Source organism: Thunnus albacares, chromosome 23 (genome assembly GCF_914725855.1).
Source record: "Thunnus albacares chromosome 23, fThuAlb1.1, whole genome shotgun sequence".
NCBI classification, from domain to species: Eukaryota; Metazoa; Chordata; class Actinopteri; order Scombriformes; family Scombridae; genus Thunnus; species Thunnus albacares.
This window is the reverse complement of record NC_058128.1, coordinates 7,174,453-7,195,347: the sequence shown is the minus strand read 5'-3', so window position 1 is coordinate 7,195,347 and position 20,895 is coordinate 7,174,453. Positions and strand designations below refer to the sequence as shown.

The 20,895-nt window shown below is 37.9% G+C and overlaps 1 long non-coding RNA gene across 1 annotated transcript in view; it reads right to left on the bottom strand.

Annotated features, from left to right (window-relative positions):
* Positions 1 to 213: 213 nt before the first annotated feature.
* Positions 214 to 20,895, bottom strand: part of LOC122975513 — an 84,363-nt gene continuing 63,681 nt past the window's right edge. Inside the window, exons 4-5 of the long non-coding RNA XR_006400693.1 lie at positions 14,240 to 14,351; positions 214 to 383 (exon numbers count right to left, since the gene is read on the bottom strand). This is a non-coding gene — a long non-coding RNA (uncharacterized LOC122975513). The remainder of the gene's footprint in view (positions 384 to 14,239; positions 14,352 to 20,895) is intronic.

Sequence of the window (20,895 nt, the reverse complement as noted above, 5' to 3'; positions counted from 1 at the left end):
AGACCACGATCTTTCACTAACCTTAACAAAGTGCTGCCAGTGCGTTTAATACTAGTTTCTACTAGCGGATATTATACTGCAAGATCGGATATTTTGGTGAAGAAAACAACAACTTGGTACGTTGTCTCTGAACATTTCACTCATATTTTCGGCATCAACATTTTTGCAACTTGCCAAATACATTGTTGAAATAAACATTTTCTCATTATGTTGAGAAAAAATGTATTTCAGCCAGCATTATGTTTCTCCCAAAATGTATTTACTGTGGCAATTTAGTTGTATATGAACTAAATTTCTAGGAGGCAGGGTTAGCAGTTGTCATGGTGATGGATCTGTTGAACTGTAGCTGATCACTCCAGTGGTTATTTGTGTTTGTCCAGCTTCTGTGAAACAATGACAACAGACATCAATCAGCAGATAAGGTCAACAGATGCGAACACAGTTAATAACATAAAAATATGAAAACAACAATACATATTAACCCACTATGAGGTAATGAGGTACCTTCTGACAGTAAACAAACTGATAGTCACACTGAGGCAGTAAAGAGACAGAATATTAATGTTTATTCTAGGCTAAAGGTATGGGTTTTAATATTAATCTTTTTTAAAAACATGCAGTACAAAAACAAACATGCACACAGTGTTTATGTGTGATACGGTCAGTGACTAATCAGAAAGTTTCCTGAGACAAAAGCATCTGCTCGGTTTGTCGTCTGCCAAGTAGAGCCAAGGAAAAATCTAGCAACAGGAGCAGTCTGAGCTCGTCGCTGTTCTCCAGATTATCAAGACACAAACTACAAACAAACACACGTACCAGCAGACACGCACATACACGCGCAAATGAGCATCACTTGCAATTCTCAGTTGGGTAGACAAGACACACTGTGCCACAAGAAGCACATTACACAGCGCAGTGACCTGAAAATATTCCACCCTGTTGACCGTTCCAATACAAAAAAACCAGATAAGCATATTCTGGCAATTACGGATGTTTCAAAATTGACCCAATTTTCTATGACACTGTGTGGGTTAGAGAAGTCTGACAAAGCCAACTGTATTTAATCAAAAAGCACACAGGCAAATGATTCATCTGTTAAACTGTGTCCTTTATGCACTTAAACTAAATATGCACCATTTAAAGACCTTGTTGTTTATGCTCTGAGGATGTTATCGCTCTGTCCTTTGTTAAAACACATAACCTGGAACCTGACTGATAAAATATGTATGGTTGTGCTTCTTAGCAAAGCACATGTCTTAACAACCTTTTCTATTAAAAATCACAAACTGAACAATTTGTAGGTTATATTTTCTGATTTGATGTTCTGTTGTCCATAGTGTGCTCCAAAAGAGCAAACAGAAAAATAGAAGAATTAAGATTAAAATGGTTCAAATCAATGCAGCAGAGGTCGAGCTGACCTAACTTTTAGTCCATTATTTAGTCAATTAATCAAAGCATACAGTCAGTCACAGACATCAAACCACCCGGCACTGTGCCCCCAACCAGCTCTGCCTCCCTCCCCCACAAGCTCAACTACTTCTACAGTCGCTTTGACCGGGGAAATAAGGAGACCATCCTCAAAGCAGATCTACCAGCCCCTCTCACTCTCCACCTCAGATGTTTGCTCCCCCCTGAACTAGATGAATACAAGGAAGGCAGCTGGCCCTGATGGAGTACCTGGCCACGTGCTTAGAGCCTGTGCAGAGCAACTGGTCAGGGTCTTTACGGACATTTTCAATCTGTCCCTGGCCCAGGCAGTTGTTCCAACGAGTTTCAAGATCGCCTCCATAGTGCCAGTGTAGAAGTACTCCACTGCTATGACCCTGAATGACTTCTGTCCTATTGCTCTCACCCCCATCATTGCCAAGTGCTTGGAAAGACTGGTTCTTTCACACTTGAAATCTTGAAGTCTGTCACCAGTTTGCATGACGCTGCAACAGGTCAACAGAGGACACCATCTCCACAGCACTCAACTCTGCTCTGACCCACTTGGACAGTCACAACTCATATATCAGAATGCTGTCCGTTGACTTCAGTTCAGTATTTAACCCTGTGATCTCCTCAAAGCTGATTTCCAAGCTTAGCCAGCTTGGTATCAGCACATCCCTCTGCGACTGGACTCTGGACTTTCTGACAAACAGTCTGTTTAGTTAGATAACCTCTCCTCCTTCACTATCACCCTGAATACTGGTGTGACACAAGGCTGCGTGCTGAACCTTCTTTTGTACTGCGTTCCTGTCTATGGCTCAAACACCACAGCCAAGTTCGCAGATGACGCCATTGTGGTAGGTCTTATCAGAGGTGATGACGAGACGGCCTACAGGGATGAGGTTCAACAACAACCTGGTGCTTAACAACAACCTGGCGCTTAACACCCAGAAGGCCGAGGAGATCATTGTGGATTTCAGACGAGCTGGGAGCCATGCACAAATCCCCATCTACATCAACAGGGCTGTAGGGTCAAGCTGTAAGTTCCTTGGCATCCACATCTCTGATGATCTCACCTAGTCCCTTAACTCCTTTGACTGCTGGTCAAAAAGGCCCAACAGTGCCTTTACTTCCTACGGAGCCTTAAGAAAGCTCACCTGTGTCCCAGTGTATTTGGGACTTTTTTTTACTGCACTTTTTACAGTACTTTAATGAACATGTAATTTGTACTATTCATATTTTGCACAGTCTGAACCCCTACATTGTTCAAATAATATTACTGTACATATAACCAACTATACTACTATACATAGGCTACATATGTTGTTTATACTCTGCATACTGAACCAAATGTACATATGCTGTTCATTCTGTACATATAACTCTGTCCAATTCTCCTCTGTATATGCTATACTACAATGTATTTACAATATTTACATATATAATATTTGTATATTGTAACTCTCCACTGTTGATCACTGTACATATTGGAAGATATAGCATCACTTATCCACTTACTTTCCTGCACTCATCTGCAAATAATACTATATTTTTGCACTTCTGGTTGGGTGCTAACTGCATTTCATTGGCTTTCCACCCGTACACTGCATGATTACAATAAAGTTGAATCAAATTGAATCAAATCTCATCTCATCTTTTCTAATTATATGGGACAAACTCCAGGAACACTGGATCCTAAACTTTAATGCAACTATTGTATATCCCTTCCACTTAAATGACCACTTCTTTCAAAAAATTGGTATCACACCAGTCCAGTTGTTGACCTTAATATTAGACGATTCATTTTTCAAACACTCCTCAATATTCAGCAGAACATCCACTGTTGTTTATATCTTAATATAAAAAAATTGGTTACATATCTGTTTATCAGATAAAACTGCATATTTGAGATTGTAAAAAATAAATATTAAATATGATATTGTTTTATCAATGCTTTCGATAAATATGTTCCTTTCCTATATGTTTTATCGGGCAGACATCATTTAAAATAATGTTATTTCTCTTTTATGTAAAGTAAACTTTCATAACATACCTCTAAATAATTTAATTTAATTGCTTTATTAATTATATGGCCTACTGTCTCTCCCTCTCAGCTCCTTAATGTGCTGTTTATTTACCCCCATAGGTTTGTAACTATAATGCTGTATAGTTGATCCTACTGATGTTCATTATATGTAAATTAAGTAAAACATATAAAGCACCTGAGCTTGTGTAGATAATGGGAAGACATTGGGAAGAAGTACAAGTAAGACTTTACTTCTACTTTGTACTTATTGGCAGCTGGAAAGCCAACACATAGATACATTACTACCACCTGCTGTGCAGTGTAAAGCAGTGGGTTGAAAGTATATTAAATCAACTAAACAATGAATAGAATAATTTCTGCCAGTGTTAATTTCATCAACGGCAGCTATGAGAAAAAAAATTGTTGATTACTTTACCTTTTTCCACAACACAAATTAGACAAAAATTAAATTTAAAGTAGCCTTTGAAAACAAAAAGTATGACAAAATGTATCACAACTGGATGTGAAAAACTGACAAGTTTTAAAGCAGAGTCTTAGAAGATGTTCAGATGATTCTGATTACAGTGTGTATTATGTCTGTTGTGTGGTTGCAATTACAGTTGATATCTTGTCTTGTTTAGTGGCAGAGTATCGGCTTTCACAAAGAGGCTTCCTCCTCTTGATTTAATGATCTCACAATCTAATGAAACTCTCTTGGCAACCAAGTTCGATCTTTCTAAGTTTAAAACTACCCCTTAAAGATAGGCACAGCTCAATAAACAAACCTCCAGTCTCGCTGAGTAATAAATGGAAATCAAATGGTACATATGCTCAGTGTTATTTCCCACACATTGTTCTATTTCTGGTTGTTTGCACTTGAAATGCTGTTACCAGTATAAAACCACCCACATCATACTGTGCACACCAGGGATTTGGACGAGACTCAGGAATCAAAAATGTTGTTGTCACATACTGTGCCAGAAGGGTGAAGGATTTTGTGCGGTATGATAATAGATACCATAATTACACACAAGGGCATCAATCAGTTGTTATTAATCATCCTGATTATGAAACAAATGTTGATTTAATTCCGCAATTTACCTTCCCTAAAGGCTAAAGCTTGCGTAGATAAATAAAATTAGTTTGTGTTGATGTAGATCCTCAAACATGTCTTTAAAAAAGCAAAATCCTTCAAATAATTGAGCTCAATTAAAAATATTACAGAAGTAAGAAGATGTGACTAACAAGGACAAAACATTTAATACGAATATCTTCAGAAGTGTGAAGGATTTCATTACAGATGAGCCAGTGAGTAGGCGATGTGGAGCGTAAACTCTCGGTGTGGTTTAAGCCTTATCCAATTCATTCAATTAGCTGTAGCCTAATATGCTATAAGTGGATAAAGTGATATCCCCACTCCACTCTCTGGACGGACAACAAAACGCATCACCCCAGCCTCCCTCTCATCCGCTGACTGATGAGATGAGGCGCGTTTCTGTCATAAATGTAATTATGTTTATACTGATCCTCCACTCCGCTGTCGGTCTGTCTATAGGAGATCACATTACTGCCTCATCGAGAAAGATTTGTTCTCCTTCAAACAAGAGACACTTCATTCGTTGTGTAGGTGTGTGTGTGTGTGTGTGTGTGTGTGTGTGTGTGTTAAAGTGGGATTACACAGTTTAAACAGGTACTTGAAAGTGAGTGCAACATTTACATAATTTGCGATGGAGGAGGGAAGCTCACTTATCCTGACTGTGCCGTAACAACTGATGACAACTTTTATATTTAACAGGTAGAGAACAAATCTATTTGAAGTGACTGCAGCTCCATGGCTTCATGCATCAGCTTAAAGAAGCATGAAACATGAGACATGATAGCTTAAAGGGGACATATCATGCTTTTTGTGATTTTCTGTTATTTTTACACTGTTATGATGTTGCATGTTTATGTTAAACACGGTCAAAGGTCCAAAACCTGAGCTGTGTAAAAATGCTCCCTGCAAGTCAAAAGCCGGGGCTTCAGTTTGATCTGAACGCTTTGTTTGCAATGTTACCCTTACTTCCTCCTTGTGATGACGTCATATTGTTCACGCATGCCCACAAACAGCCGTCATTTCCAGAGTCTTTGTTGCTAAATTTGTTCCACGGGTTGTCCACGTTGTCCATTCAAATATTTTGGATCAGAAGTTTCCATTTCAAGTAAAGAACGAGAAAAAGAAGTGAAATCCTGCTACTACTGTTTGTTTATGTATCTGAGACATAGCTAATGAGTTTGCCAGCTTTACAAGGTTTATGTGTGTTGTTTTTACAGCCTGTTGTGCTGCCCCCAAGTGGCCAAAATTTTGTCATTTTTGTCTCGGTTTTAAAACTTGCAAATTACACTCTCATCACTAGCTGATTAAGATAGATATCTAGCAGTTAAGGACACAGATATTTTCCTGAGTTGGTGGAGACCAAAAAGGAGCTAAAAGGAATATTGGACTTTCATCAAGTGCTCATAAACATGACTCCAAATGAACGCTAATATTGATTTGTGTCTGCACAGCAACTGTTTGCTAACATGTTCACTAAACTTCATAAGGTGGTAATAGGTCAAAGTTTTGTTTACAGTTGTGCTGCCCTTAAGTGGCCAAAAAACAAATTAATACAGCTTTTAGCAACTGCAACTCTACGGCTGATTAAGGCTTTAGAAATCAGAAACATATGATAGCTTAAAGCTCTAAATTTTCAAAGATCAAATAACTCCATTCAAATCCAATTAATCAACTGTATCACCTTGGAATACTGAAAGAGTCTGTGGCATGAAAAGGGAGTGTAGAAAGACTGGGAGTGACAGTGACAGTGGAAGAAATCAAAGCTCTCAGTGCACTATGAGCATATGAAATTTTTTATTACAATCTCATAACCGTGAAATTAAAGATACAAAAGCAAAATACTTTTCAGAGCTCATCACCTCCAACCAGCACAAGCCTAGTTTCTTATTTAAGACCACTGATCGATTAGTCAGCCTGTTCTCCTGGTGTCCGTATTACTTCTAATGCAGATTGTGAAAGGTTTTTAACCTTTTTCATGGATAAGATTGAGGGTGTTCGATTGAAAATTCACCCCCACACTTCTGTGTCTGACTTAGCTTGTCCTCAGCTTGATACCTTATGTGTTTTTAAGGAAATTACTATCCAAGAATTAACTGAAACGTTTTCACATATCACACCATAATCAAGCCCACTGGACATAATATCTAACAAACTCTTATTAGAGGTTCTAGATAATGTAGCCCCATAACTGCTCTCAATCATCAACAGTGGATCATAGCATTATTATTGAAAGGTTGAGAACATGAGTTGTTATGTCTGGGACAGCTCTCCAGTGGTTCCCTTCATACTTTTCTAACAGAAAATTCGTCGTGTCTGTTGGCTTTACCTCCTCTAAAGTATTGTCTATGTATGGAGCGCCGCAGGGGTCCATTCTATGACCAATTTTACTTCCTCTTTATTTACTCCCTTTGGGCCATATAACATTATTAACATCATGATGTTTCATTATATTGCTATGCAGATGATACTCCGCTGTACTTCTCTTGCAAACCATCTGAATCAGCTAAGACATCTTCTCTGCAAGCCCCAGGAAGTGTGTGGGTCTTTGAAGCCAATTTGACATAGCAGCCAAACCATGGAATTACAACTCCTGGGTCTGTCATGTGATGCACACTGGCCCAAAAAGCAACTTTCCTGCACACAATCATGGGAAAAAGAGCAGCTGCAAAACAGTGGATCATTTTTTTTGAGTGTCACAACCCCCATGAAATGACTCGTTTCACTATCAGAATTTGATCCATTAAATCCGATAACATTTGGAAAGTCTAGAAGAGCTGCACAATTGAATCGTTTTATCCCCCTTCAAGTTAGCCAGAGGGCTAAACTGGGAGTTAGCTGTAGTATGTTTTCATCCAGGTAATTTCTTTATAGCGGGAAGAGGCTTTTTTGGCTTCATGCATAGGAATGAACGGGGCCCCGCCTCCGATACTGTATTCAGTTCCCTTTATACGTCCATGGCATAATTGCCTAGCTGCAGTTAAGGAGTGGATGGCAGTAAATTTTCTTTAGCTTAACTCCTCCAAAACTGAAATCATTATTATAGGTCTTAAGCACACTAATGGCCAAGTTCTGCCTGCTCTTGGCTCTCTAGTGCACCACTGTTATTTTAGACCAGAACCTCACCTGAGTCCCATGTTAAAAGGCAAACTCAAATCTTTTTTTTCACTTGAGAAATATCTCTAGAATTAGATATTTTGTTTCTTTTAATGATCTTCAATGAGTGATTCATGATTTTATCACTTCTGGATTACCGAAATACAGTGTTTACATGCCCTGGCCAAAACATGATTGTATGGCTTCAGGGTGTCAAAAATCTAGCCGCTAGACTTTTAACCAAATCACGATAGCATGATCATATCTCCCCGACTTTAGCTTCCCTTCACTGGCTGCCTATCCATTTTAGAATTGATTTTAAAATTCTAGTCTTGCCATTTAAGGCCCTGAACGGTATGGCACCGAGCTACCTGGCTGAGTTTCTAAATCATTACTCACCAGCCTGTAGCGTGAGATCTTCTGATAAGGCCTTGTTATCTATTCCTGGATCAAGGCTGAAGACCAGGGGTAACAGGGCTTTTGCTGTTATAACTTACCTGAAGAACTTAGACTAAAAAATTCAATTCCTTCTTTTAAATTGTCTCTCAAAACTTGCTTCTACCGTATGGCTTTTGCTGAAATATTTTACCTGTTACTCATTTATCTATTTTTTTATGTTACTTTTATCCATTATGTTATCATTACTTTTAACTGTTTTTATGTGTTATTTTATTTGTTGACTGTGATTTTGTATTTGATTGTTTTCCTGCTTTGTTATGAAGCACATGTAACGGTTGTTTTGAAAAGCTATGCTATGTAAATAAAGTTATTATTAAAGTTATTATTATTAAAGCAAAATAAATCATTCATAGTAATGTAGCTATGGATAATTATCACCAGACACACCAGGTTTATGGTTTTTTTTGGATTTTAGCCGACATTTTGGTAGTAGGGGTTGCAAAATATGCTCTCAGCAGGTGCAGCAGGCCAAAACAAAAGCTATTTTCACACTTTTCTTAGTAGCAAACAGCAGACAGACAAAGTTAATGACTAGCTTGTGAAGGAAGTCACACATCTAGCAGCTAAAGAATATTTTTTTTTAGCTTTTTGTAGAGCCGGTTAGCCCCAGAATAATCAATTAATGCAGCTTCAACTGTTTAAACTCCATATATGACACATTTTCAGACATCTTTTCTATTCTGTACATCTGATTATATAATTATAATCTATTTATAAAGACAATTCACTGCCAGATTATGAATTTTGAACTGTAGCATTACTCAAGAGACTTCATTATTATACATATTTCTGCCACTGTTTCCTCCAGTTGACATGCAGATGGACAGTACAATACAGTACAGTGGCTCTTTTGGGAGCGTTTATGTCTCATAAGAGAGCAAAATGGATCTACACATGTTCAGTTTGAATATGAAGTGTTGCTAGTTGTCTATGAAATCCCCAGATTAAAACAAGTGGTTAAGCGTGGGCGTTCCTCGCGGTCCTTGCTTTAGTAATCCTGTTATAAATCTCCTGCAGGCTAAGCTCTCTCAGAATGACTGAGGGATAAACGATGCGTACAGTAAACACCACCTCTGCCTTCCATTGTGATAACATTACATAATTTCTACAGGGGACATAAAGATCTAATATTAGCTTTGACAGTTTAAAATATGTTTTCTTTTTAACAGTAATCTCTACAGTACTAAGTCGCCAACACTAAAAACATAAAAGCAGAAAGGTAGAATGCCTTTACACTATATTCAACCTGATATTACACTGATTTCTAGGTATAATGAATTATTATATCAATGAATAATCAATCAATGAACAACTTAATGAATCATTCAGCTCATATATTAAAAAGCCCAGACAAGATATTAAGTTAAACAAGTTTCTTACAACACAAAAGAACTTCAATTACCAAAGAAAATTACTTGTTTTCATTATTATTGAATACTGTAACCTGACATTATTATTATTATTCTGTCCAGCTCTAGCAATAAACTTGATATATTGCTTAGTGTTTAACTACAAACTGAGTGGTCAATATAGTAAATTGAATGGTTATTTCCCATAGATATATACATGTAGATGCCACATCCGCCGTCATATTAGTGTTGGGTTTTCTTTGCTCTTCACAGCTGAGAATACCAGACTTTCGTGCAACATTTGGATGTTCCAGAGACAGAAATGCCAAATAAAAGACACAAGGAATAATTTCATGGGTGAGTAGTTATTAGGTAACACTCTACTGTCATGAACATGTTGAATTTAATATACTGTTATCACTAAGCAATGTTAAGTAGCTATTACTCTTTGCAATAGGACTTTTCTGTCGTGAAGTTATGGGTGAAGGGAATTATTATTATTCCATTTATTGACAGCAAACCTGGATACAAACCTTGATCCTGTATTTTTAAAAATCATTATAGTAACCATATTACAACACAATAAGAAAATAGAATATACTTCTAAAATAATTACAAACTGTAGACTCAACTTTAATTTATTGTAGTAATATTAACCTACTGTTACTTTGCATTAAACAGAAGTATTTTGATATGAAAACCAATATATTTGATCAACAAAATATTCTGTATTACACATAAATGTCTAGTAATTTGTGACAACCCAAACTGCTGAAAAAATGATTGATTGATTGATAATTCAGTGAGTTATGGTAGCAGTGAGAGCATATAGATCTCTTGCTTCTTATCAAAGCTAATATTAAGTCCTCAAATCTTATTAATGGAGCAATAATTTCCAAAAATGACAACCAGCACACTTATTAGAGGGCCTGAATTTAGCGATTGAGACCATAATGACTTGCTGAGAAAAAAAAAAGACTGACTTATTGAATGAGAGTCAATTGTAGCCATTGTTTTTTTGAAGCCAGCACTTAGCGGCTGTCGGTGGCACGGCACTTTAAGGAACTTGCGTCGGCCTCAGCCCCATGCCATGGTAGTTGCATTTGATACAATGAAAATGGAAGGATGGATTATAACTTTAATACATCTCAAACTGAAATGTACTGTAAACAAAAGTAACAACTCACCAGCAAATCTAAAAACACATTGGAACCTACCTACAACACTGGACAGCAACTAGATATAAGTTATGAGTTTTTTCTGATGCTACTGAATGTTTACCATATGGTCAAAACATAACAGGTTTAGACTTTAATCATAATGACAAACAGCTGCTGTTGCTGAATTCCAGCGAGCTGCATTAATCAGCCAGAAAGCTTGTCTGCTAATCAGGGCTTTGATACGAGAGTTTACAAAGCCACATGGGGTTGCAGCACTTGAGCCAAATCACCTGTGCCCAAACTGCAGGTGCATCATTCAAAAAACTGTCAAAATTATAATATGCCAATGGGAACCGTCTGGAAAATGATGACAAACAGACAAACTGTATCAACAAAGAGGAGCACTTTTGCATTATAATGCCATAATTGTCACCTGTGTTATTTTTTTCTTGCTATATCCTGTAGCCATGTGAATTCCTCACCGGGCCTAATCAAAACGTGACAGGACAGTTTATTCGAAATACAAAATGCTGCAATAAATCTGTGAATTTTCTTGGTTGATGACAGGACAAGAAAACAGCTCAAGCTCCTCGGGAAAACTCAGCAGGTGGTGCTGGATTGGAGCCAGGAGAAGACCAACTGTGAGCTTTTCAAAAGCCACACTGAAATGTTTGACACTAACATCACGAGACAAACAAACATACTTAATCCCAGTCGACAAACCGGTTGGTGCACTGAAGCAAAGTTTGGAAAGGATGCGCTGGGTTTGTCTGTTGTGCTCCTGCAACAGAATGATGATGATTTGTGTCAAAGGATTAGAGATTTTTTGGGTATGTCAATCTTATGCTGGATAGTAAACTCAATTTAGTCTATTCCCCACACAATCTCATACAATAACTGGCAGAACACTTTATTAATGAGAGAAACTTTCCTTTTCTTAGACAGCTGAGGCTAACAAAAGTAAAAAAATGTGAAAAACAGGATGCAAATTCAAATTATTTCACACATAAAATTATCCTGAGTCTGTATTTAGAGAGTATAATGCTGTTTGTGGAGGAAAAAAGGTCAAGGTTAACCAGTCAGCTTACATTATGCAAAAACGAGCAAAAAGCCTTGAAATCCGGCAAAACACTGGTCTTAGAAGAAAGGTCAGCCATCGTCTAGACAGTTCGCTCCTGCTCCACTAAACCTGATTGCGTGTTAAAAGAAATGTTGCACGATTCCTACTGACGTTGTCTTCTTCTTGCCTGTGTAATTAATTGTTATTATGGTTACAGATTCATAGTAATGTTTACACATTTATAGTAAGGTTTTTTTGATCTAATATTAACATGTAGGGGCATTTGTGTAGCATGAAACAAGAAGATACATACAGAACAGCACAAAACACAAACAACGACACAATAAAATTACCATAAAGCTCAGTGACAGAAATCCATTCATCCATTCATTTGTTGCAGTGTTTGCATTGTGAGCAAAACTCAGAAATCCTGCTGCAACAGCAAATATATTTTGTAGGAAATGTAATGCCAGCTGGACTCCGCTCTCTAGTTACATAATGAGGAAATGTATGTGGCAAGTTGCAAAAATGTCGAGAGTGTATCAGTAAAATGTTCACTGACATCATATCAATTTGATTTCTGCTAAATATCAGATCTTGAAGTGTAATATCCGTTAGTAGTGACCACATCATGATTAAACTTCTTCATTGTTGTGTTTAGGCACTGGAAACACTTAAAGTTAAAGTGACCATAATCGATATTTTTCATAATAGCAGTGTATCAAATGACTCCACTCTGCTCCTCTCCTATCTGCAGCTCCTCTTGGCTTGATGGAGCTTTATAGCAAGTTTCAGCTCATTGTTTAGCTGTACGGCTGCAACTTCACTGTTTTGGTTCACTCTCAGGGCTCTCATAGTGGCGACCTCAGAGGGCATTTGTTTTCAGATAAAAAGCTCTAAAACCCTACTGTACACTACCTGCTCAGCACCGAATGGTAAACAGACACAGTTAGCGACTAGCATTTGAAACCTCAGGGGTTGATAGAGAGCAAAAACAGAGCAAAAAGAGATTGACATTGGACTTACATCCACCAGGTGGACAGAAACACGACTCCAAATGAACGATAATGTTACTTATGTTACCGTAACTGCTTGCTGGATGTGTAAAAACACTGACAATATGCTAACAAGTTCACCATATCAACTTAAAAGGTGTTTTCACTACTTGTTTCTGCTGCCCCCAAGTGGCCAAAAATCAGTTAATGCAGGCTTAAAGTTAAGGAAAGAGTTATTTACAGAAAATGTTTGCAGTGACCTAGAACACAAGAAAGTTTATTATTAATATTTAACCAAAACCACAATTTTTCACTAACCTTAACCAAAGTGCTTTTGTTGCCTAAAGCGAACCACAGGCAGGAGTCAGGGTGTTAGAGTCCAGTGCAGTATATAAATGTAGAGCTTCCTTCAGTCTTAGTGGTTTGTCATCACAACTTAATTGGGAGAACAATTTCTCAAAACATTAAACATAATTTATAGACATCAGACAGGGTTGAACTCAGAAGTCCCTCATGTACTGCAGCTTTTCACAGATGGTTTGAGCAACAAATAGCGCTCTCAGGCCACTTGGGACAGTATAATAAGTCTCCATAGAATCTAATCCCAGTTAGGCATTCCCAGTATTCTACTGTATACTGCTTGTATGCACACCTCTCTTCCTTTAATCACAGTCAAGGTTTGCCTCATTAGCTCATATCTAGACTCTTTACCGCCATAGTTTGATATAATATCTGTGTTATGGCAGCAGATGTTTCTGTATCCAGCGACACACTGGAGCTGAATGGAATTTTGTTTGTGCTCCTAAAAGCTTGTCTTTAAAGGGACGATTATTTTTTTATTTAGAGAGGCGTTCAAGTGAAAACTGTTGACAGCACAGTCAACGGTTTTTATATATTATCTTTCAATGCTTTCATTACCACAAACTCCATTGTAGTGGAGTGGTGGTAGATCTTTCAGACATTGATGTCTCAAAACCTGAGCACATAAAACAAAAATGTTCTGTTGAAGCTCTATGTGATGATTTGGCACAAGAACAGCAGTCCAGACAGAAGATCAGACGGTGTAACTGAATATAAGTAGTGATACCAACATTGTTTATTTCTGTGACACATAAGCAGACATGTGCATCACTTCTTGTGCAGCAATACAATTTTGTTCCAGCACAATGATCAGAATAGACAATTCTTAGTGTTAGATGAATAAATCTGCCATGACAATATATTGTACTGGCCAATGTTAGCTTATTGCAAATATATAAAGATATATGTGTATGATTTGTAACAAGAAGTTACAGTGTAGAAATGTCAAAGACGTTTAAAATAATACAAAACAGTGTCTCAGTTACATAATTTGTCCACCAAAGAGCACTGACTAGTTTATTTTTCAACTGTGAAATGTCCCACTCAGTACATATCTTGGTCACAATTCTTTAAAAACTAACCTGAGTGATCCTTATCTGTGTTATATCTTTATGTTTAAAAAAAAAGTTAAAAAAAGATCTAGGTATTGTCGGTATCATCATGTAGACTCATCACATAGAGCTGTAATCTCACTCATTTATTAACCAAGTACCTGAATTCCTCCTCTCTTCCTCTATAGCATCATGGACTCACACTTGGATGCTCCGACTTTCAGCTTAGAAACTTCCTCAGTGCACATTGAAGATCACAGGTCAAAACATCATCTGCAATTGAAGAAAAAACAGCCAGTCATCAAACTAGAAGTATTCCTGACCTTGGCTGACTCATTTTCTTACTGTAGACATTTATGGATATGACAAGATAAAAAGCTGAGTAGTAGTAGTTTGGCTTCATCTGACCTGTTGCGAAAGGCTTGAGCCAAAAGTGATCACTGATCTTTAGCCCATAATAAAAAAAAGATACTGTGTTGTGGTATAGAAAGTTAAGAGAAACTGGAGCAGAAATGCAGTTGAGCTGCTGATTAGGAAAGTATTTGATACAATAATATTTGCCTGCTTGATAATGCTGGCTGGTTCTTAAGTGATAGCATATTATAATGCAGCGGTTGGTATTGATGGATGAAAGTTGAGTGATTCATCTCATTCCTCTATTATAAAATAATAGATGGTAGCAGCAGAAGTATCTGACACAGACCGGAGGTCCGCAGCACTTTCACTGTGCGATGCTTTAAAGGATCGGCCTCCGGTTTACTGCGTCAGTTTGGTGTCAGCCTGTCAAAGCCTGCTGAACTTCCCTTTGGCTCTTCCTTTTATAGCAGCTCAGTACTGAGATAGCAGATACATCCGGGCAGAGAAGAGTTTCACATTTCATTTAAAGCATATGAAGGGCCATCTACTGTGGTGTGTTGAAGAACTCTAGCTTAAAGTGGATATATTATGCATATTTTCAGGTCTATATTTATATTCTGGGACTCAACTAGAATATCTTTACATAATTTACAGTTCACAAAACTCTCTGTATTTATATTATACTGGCTCTTTATGCAGCCCCTCAGTTCAGCCTCTGTCTGAAATAGGCTGTCTAAGCTACGTAAACACACAGTAATTGCAGGATTTTGCTTATTTTTCTTGTTCTTTACTCGAAATTGAAACTTTTCAAATACATCCATACATGTTCGAGCGTGAATCTGAACTGAAATATGCAAGTGGAAAACATGAATAACGCGTGGAACCTTAGCAACAAAGAGTACGAAACAGACGGCCATTTGCGGGCATGTGTGAACAATCTGACATCATCACAAGGAGGAAGTAGAGGTAATTTTGCAAATGAAGCGTGGCTGAATTCACCTCAAGTTTTGAGACTTTGACTACGTTTAACATCTGACAATAAAAAGCATCTCATGTCCCCTTAAAAGAAATATTAGGTTTCTTCACAGTGTTATAACAAAATGATCAATAACTTCAATTGTGATTTGTTCATACTGTTATTTAAATATTTTTGCTGTTGATTTTTTTCCCCTTTATCGGCTCCAAACCGCAGTCAGTCATTTCACAGATGTTACAGAACCTGTCACTGCTGACAGCTGTTTCTTGTCACTCATCATCACACTGAACTCACAATAGCAGTGATCACTCATCGAGCCATCGCAGTGGTTTCTCATGTCAAAATGTAGAAGTGTTTTGACATGAAAATATGATATTTTGCGTATATTCTTTGGCATTTACTGTATCGTGGTGTTATTGCTACTTCTTACAACAACTGAAATTTGCAGAGAACAGATGGATTTGGGAGAAATATCATCACATCTGCTGCCCCTCCATTCTTTCTCTCTGTCTGAGGCGAGGGAGTCTTGACAGAGAAGCAAAACCCTGTACTTTGATTCCAGGGACACTTAGCAGACACCTTTAAAGTTCAGCTTTAGCACGCCATTTCCTTATGTCTGGCACACACACACACACGCACATCTGACGTCAGCAAGTTGCACACTAAACAGCAACACACACGCACACACAAGAGAAGAAAGTCTTCAATCTACAGACTTTTCAGCAGTGCTGCATTTATTATCACTCTTGCTTGAGTCTGTGCTGCCTGTTTGACTGTATATTAGTCCTCATCATTTTAAGCATTCCTAACAAGGTCAAACCTATATCAGACACAAATTATTATTCAAAGCAGAGTATTACTATCCATCTTTAAAGGGGACCTATCATGCTTTTTGTGATTTTCTGTCATTTTTATACTGTTATATTGTCGGATGTCTATACTAAACACGGTCAAAGGTCCAAAACTTGAGGTGAATGCATGTAAAAATGCTCCCTGAAAGTCAAAAGCCAGGGCTTCAGTTTGCTCTGAACGCTTCATTTGAAATGTTAACTCCTCCTCCTACTCATGATAATGTCAGATTGTTCACACATGCCCACAAACGGCCGTCTGTTCTGTCGTCTTTGTTGCCAAGGTTGTTGCTAAGGTTGTTTCATGGGTTGTTCACATCGTCCACTTGCATATTTTGAGTCAAACTTCGGCTCAAACATTTACGGATGTATTTGAGAGGTTGACGTTTTCAGTAAAAAACGAGAAAAAGAAGCAAAATATGTTTGTTTATGTAGCTTCTCGAGCCGGTGGAAGTCTGCTAAGGGGCAGCTTCTGGAAGCTAACCAATCAGAACAGAGAGAGGTCACTGGGAGCGCGGCCTTAAAGAGATAGAGGCTAACATTGCCTGTTTCAGACAGAGGCTGAACTGAGGGGCTGCATAAACGGCCAGTATAAGATAAATAAGGACTTTTTAAAACTGTAAATCATGTAGAGATATTCCAGTAGAGCCCCAGAATAAAAATATAGACCTGAAAATGTTCGTATGTCCCTTTTAAGCATTTCAACAAACAACAGATGATACTATTTTCCTGGCGAGGACGGTCTCAAAACAAGCCAGCAGAAAAAGCCATTGAATTATTTAAATCATTATTAAAATACTATTTAATCAGTGAGTATTATTAGTATCAGCCGTGGTCATAATGTTATTTTCAAAAAAATGTATGATGGCATTCTATCTGTGATACATCATACTAAATTCAGCTGCCTTTTAAATGATTACATTTGTCTCTCCGAAATTTGTTCATACACTTAATTTCTTGCACCAACTGTGACAGTAAGTTCTTTTCTTATCTGCTCTGCTCATGCATTTATTTCCTTAATTTGCTTGTGTGTATGCACGAAAACTCTAGGATATAAATACGGCATTATATCTTACCTAAGCTACAGGATGTCTCAGGATGTCAACATGGATATGCATGCCTCGCTTCTGTAAATTGGATTCTGCTGAAGCCGTGCATGTACTCAGTCATATTTTAGCTTGCTTGCAATTACCCCTTAACCTCAATAATGTAATGGCTTACTGGGCTTTTCAGGCAACTATTAATCTCTAAAGCTATGTCATTAGCAATTATACATGAAGGAGAAATTGTGACAGTCAGGTTGTTGCGGGAAACAACCTTTTTTTTTTTTTGTTTGCTGACATTGATGTTTGTGCGGAGGAAGGGTAGAGGGATTGCAGTGTGCAGCATTAGCTGTGGGTCACAGGCTAGACTTGGCTCATTATTTCCGTTCACGGCCTCAACACCACACTGTGAGCAGCTCCTCTCACAGACACCTTGATTAACTTGACAACTGGCTGCGCGTCCATCAAAATGTGCTCTCAGGTCTGATGAAAGGTTTTTGGCGATGGGAGCCTTAATGGCTTTGGGAAGGACAAAAAGGGAAAGCAACGGACATCCAGTAATTGTATTGGCAGTGCGCTCAGACCTGTTGGCAGCACACAGTGATTTGTTTAAGAGTCCAGCTGGTGGAAGACAACAAAGGAGAGGATGCAAACCCTTCTGCTACTTATTGTCTTTGAATCTAAATAAAGTTTTATCATCAAATGACTGGTAAATAATGGTAAAGTCTGATATCGCATCATTAAAAAAAAGTTACTCTGTGATTATTTAGGCCAAAATAATCTTGTTTTGCAAGTTTTATAAGTTTCAATAACTTATTTGTTGGAGGAAAGGAAAACATAATTGGGCTAGAAACTATTAGTAAGTATTGCTAAGATGATTATCGTTGTGCAATGAGGGAAAAACAGGATAATGATAATATTTTACAAAGACTGCTAATTTGGTCACCCCACCCGCCTCCCACAGGGCTAGATGCTCTAAAACCTGATGGAACAGTACCGACTGCTTTTTGTCTCCAGGCTAGACTTTGTAAAAAACCAAAATTGTCCTCGGCTGTATTCATGTTCAAAAGGGTATTAAAAGGTCAGTGATTAAGCCAGAGGTCAGACTAGCAGCAGTAAGAGAAAACACACACACATACAAAACTAAATATCAATTCCAAAAGTAAAAGGAGGGGAAATAAGGACAAGAAAATAACAGCTTGCTACACTTTTCCTCATTACAGTCTGCATCATGTCAGCAGACATATTCACAGCGATGTTAAGTAAAGGTTCAGTTTGAGTTTGGTAGAGGTAAAACTGAATAGAAGCTTCATTTCATCCTTTCAAGATATAATTTTTTAAAATCTTTTTCTGCAAGACATGAAATGAATAGATGTGCAAAATGATTGATTTTATGCAGCCATAGTAAAACATTTCTAATGGTTTCTTTGTTTTGCCTCCATTTAACATCAATATTTCCACAGGATTTGAAGCTGCAATTAAAAAAAAAAAAAGTAAAATATTGCGGTAAACACTCATTTTTAGAACAATATAAAAGCACATTAAGCAGAGTACACTGCACACGGGCATAACGAGGTCTACTCAGTGAACAATCTGCCTTGCAGAGATGTGGTTCACTTCCTGTCTTCATTGCCAACTTTGTCACAGCCAAATGGTCTGTGAAAAGTGATGTGAATGTTCCTGACAGAAATGCAAAAGCGTTAAAACCTTTCAGTCTCCGCTAGAGAAAACTGAAGCATATTCAACTGTTTTGCATTATGACTCCTGAGTCACTTTTTTTCCTTTTCTATTCAGAATATCTCAAACTCACCGAAAACTTCCTGTTCACCCACAGTTTTGACCCTGTCATCCTAAATCCTGTGCAGTGTTCATGAGAAATCTGGTATCCAAATGAAATCAGCTTCTCCATGTCTTCATGACAGAAACTTAAATTATAAGTATTTAATTGTACTCTATGATCACACCAGGACATAACTGTCAAGTAAAACACATACAGTATGTCAAAGAGAGGATACCAGGCTGGAAAACCTTTTAAAAAAGCTTAAAAGGCAGCGAGTAGTAGTAAGGTGTAAAGACCTGAGACGTAAATCAGAAGTAAATCTAAGGGCCTTTTCACACCGGACAGTCTGAACCAAATCTCATGTTTTTGTTACATTGTATAGATTTGATCCAGTTACTTTTGGTTTCACATTGCAAACTCACATTGTACACCTACTTGACACTGATTGGTTTGTAGACGGGTGCGTCTGATGTGGGTGTGTTGTCAGTTCAGCGGGTAGCCTTCTACTGCTGTTTGATTTGATGGAGAAAAATTAATGAATAGATTCATTTCATTGCCACTATAATAATAGTATTGTGACATTACTTTATCTTCAAGTGGCATTACTCTCCCATCTTCTCTTATCCTCTCTCTCTCATCCTCTCTGAAAATACCTGGAAACTGTTTTTATGAGTTTTTTCCAGTTAACTTTTTTTTTTTTGACAAACAAGGTAAGCACGAAAAGGCCCTAATAGACTGTTTAAGAATGAACTTTCTGATGTAATTTGTTTGGTTTGTCATCTATCTTGAGCTTCAGTTCGGGTGTGGAAGCCTCGTAACGTCTGATGAAGCTGATCAAGATAAAATCTTGGTGAAACCTGCATTAACTGGTTTTTACAACCACTTGGAGGCAGAAGAACTCCAAAAAAAGCTGAAAAACACACATACACACACACACACACACCTCTGACATATTGTCACCTTCTCAAGTTGTTATGGCTAATGTGTTTGGAATCGTTTGCTTGTTCACACATCCAGGAGCAATTAGCTTTCATTTGAAATCATGTTTTGGTCACCTGGTGTATTTAATTCTAATATTCACTCTTTTAGCTCATTTTTTGGTCTCTATCAACTCCTGAGGCAAATATCTGACTCTTAAGCTGCTAAGTTGTCCACTATGTTCACCAACTAGTTGCTATCTTTGTCTGTCTGACGTTTGTTGCTGGGCAGGTGGGTTAATTAGAGCTTTCAGCCACATGCTGAACCTGGAAACAAGGTTGATGAGAGTGGAATCTGCAGGTTGTAAAACCAAAGTGCTGAAACTTTCCTTTTTGATAAAGCTAATAGTTAGGCCCAGCCCCTAGTTATGCTGCTATAGGCTTAGACTGCCGGGGGACTTTTCACAATACACTGAGCTCCTCTCTCCTCCTCTCCATCTGTATGCATTCATGTCCCATTAATGCATGTTACTAACTTGGCATCTTCCCCAGAGTTTTTGTGCTTTCTCGTCTCACAGGTTTCCATGTTAATGGTTGCGGACCACCTGCTGCCTTTGTCCTGCTTTACTCCCACTGCTACTATTATTATTATTAGTCATATTTCTATTATTATTACAGTTGTTATTGTTATTATTGTTGTTGCTGTGCATCACTGTAGGCAGATGGCCGCCCACTTAGAGCCCAATTCTGCTCAAGGTTTCTTCCTGTTAAAGGGGAGTTTTTTCTTGCCACCGTGGCCAAATGCTTGTTCATGTGGGAATGCTGGCTTTGTTTAATGTTGGCATTATATTAATAAAACTGACTTGACTGAAAGTCAGTTGGAGTTTGGTGATAAT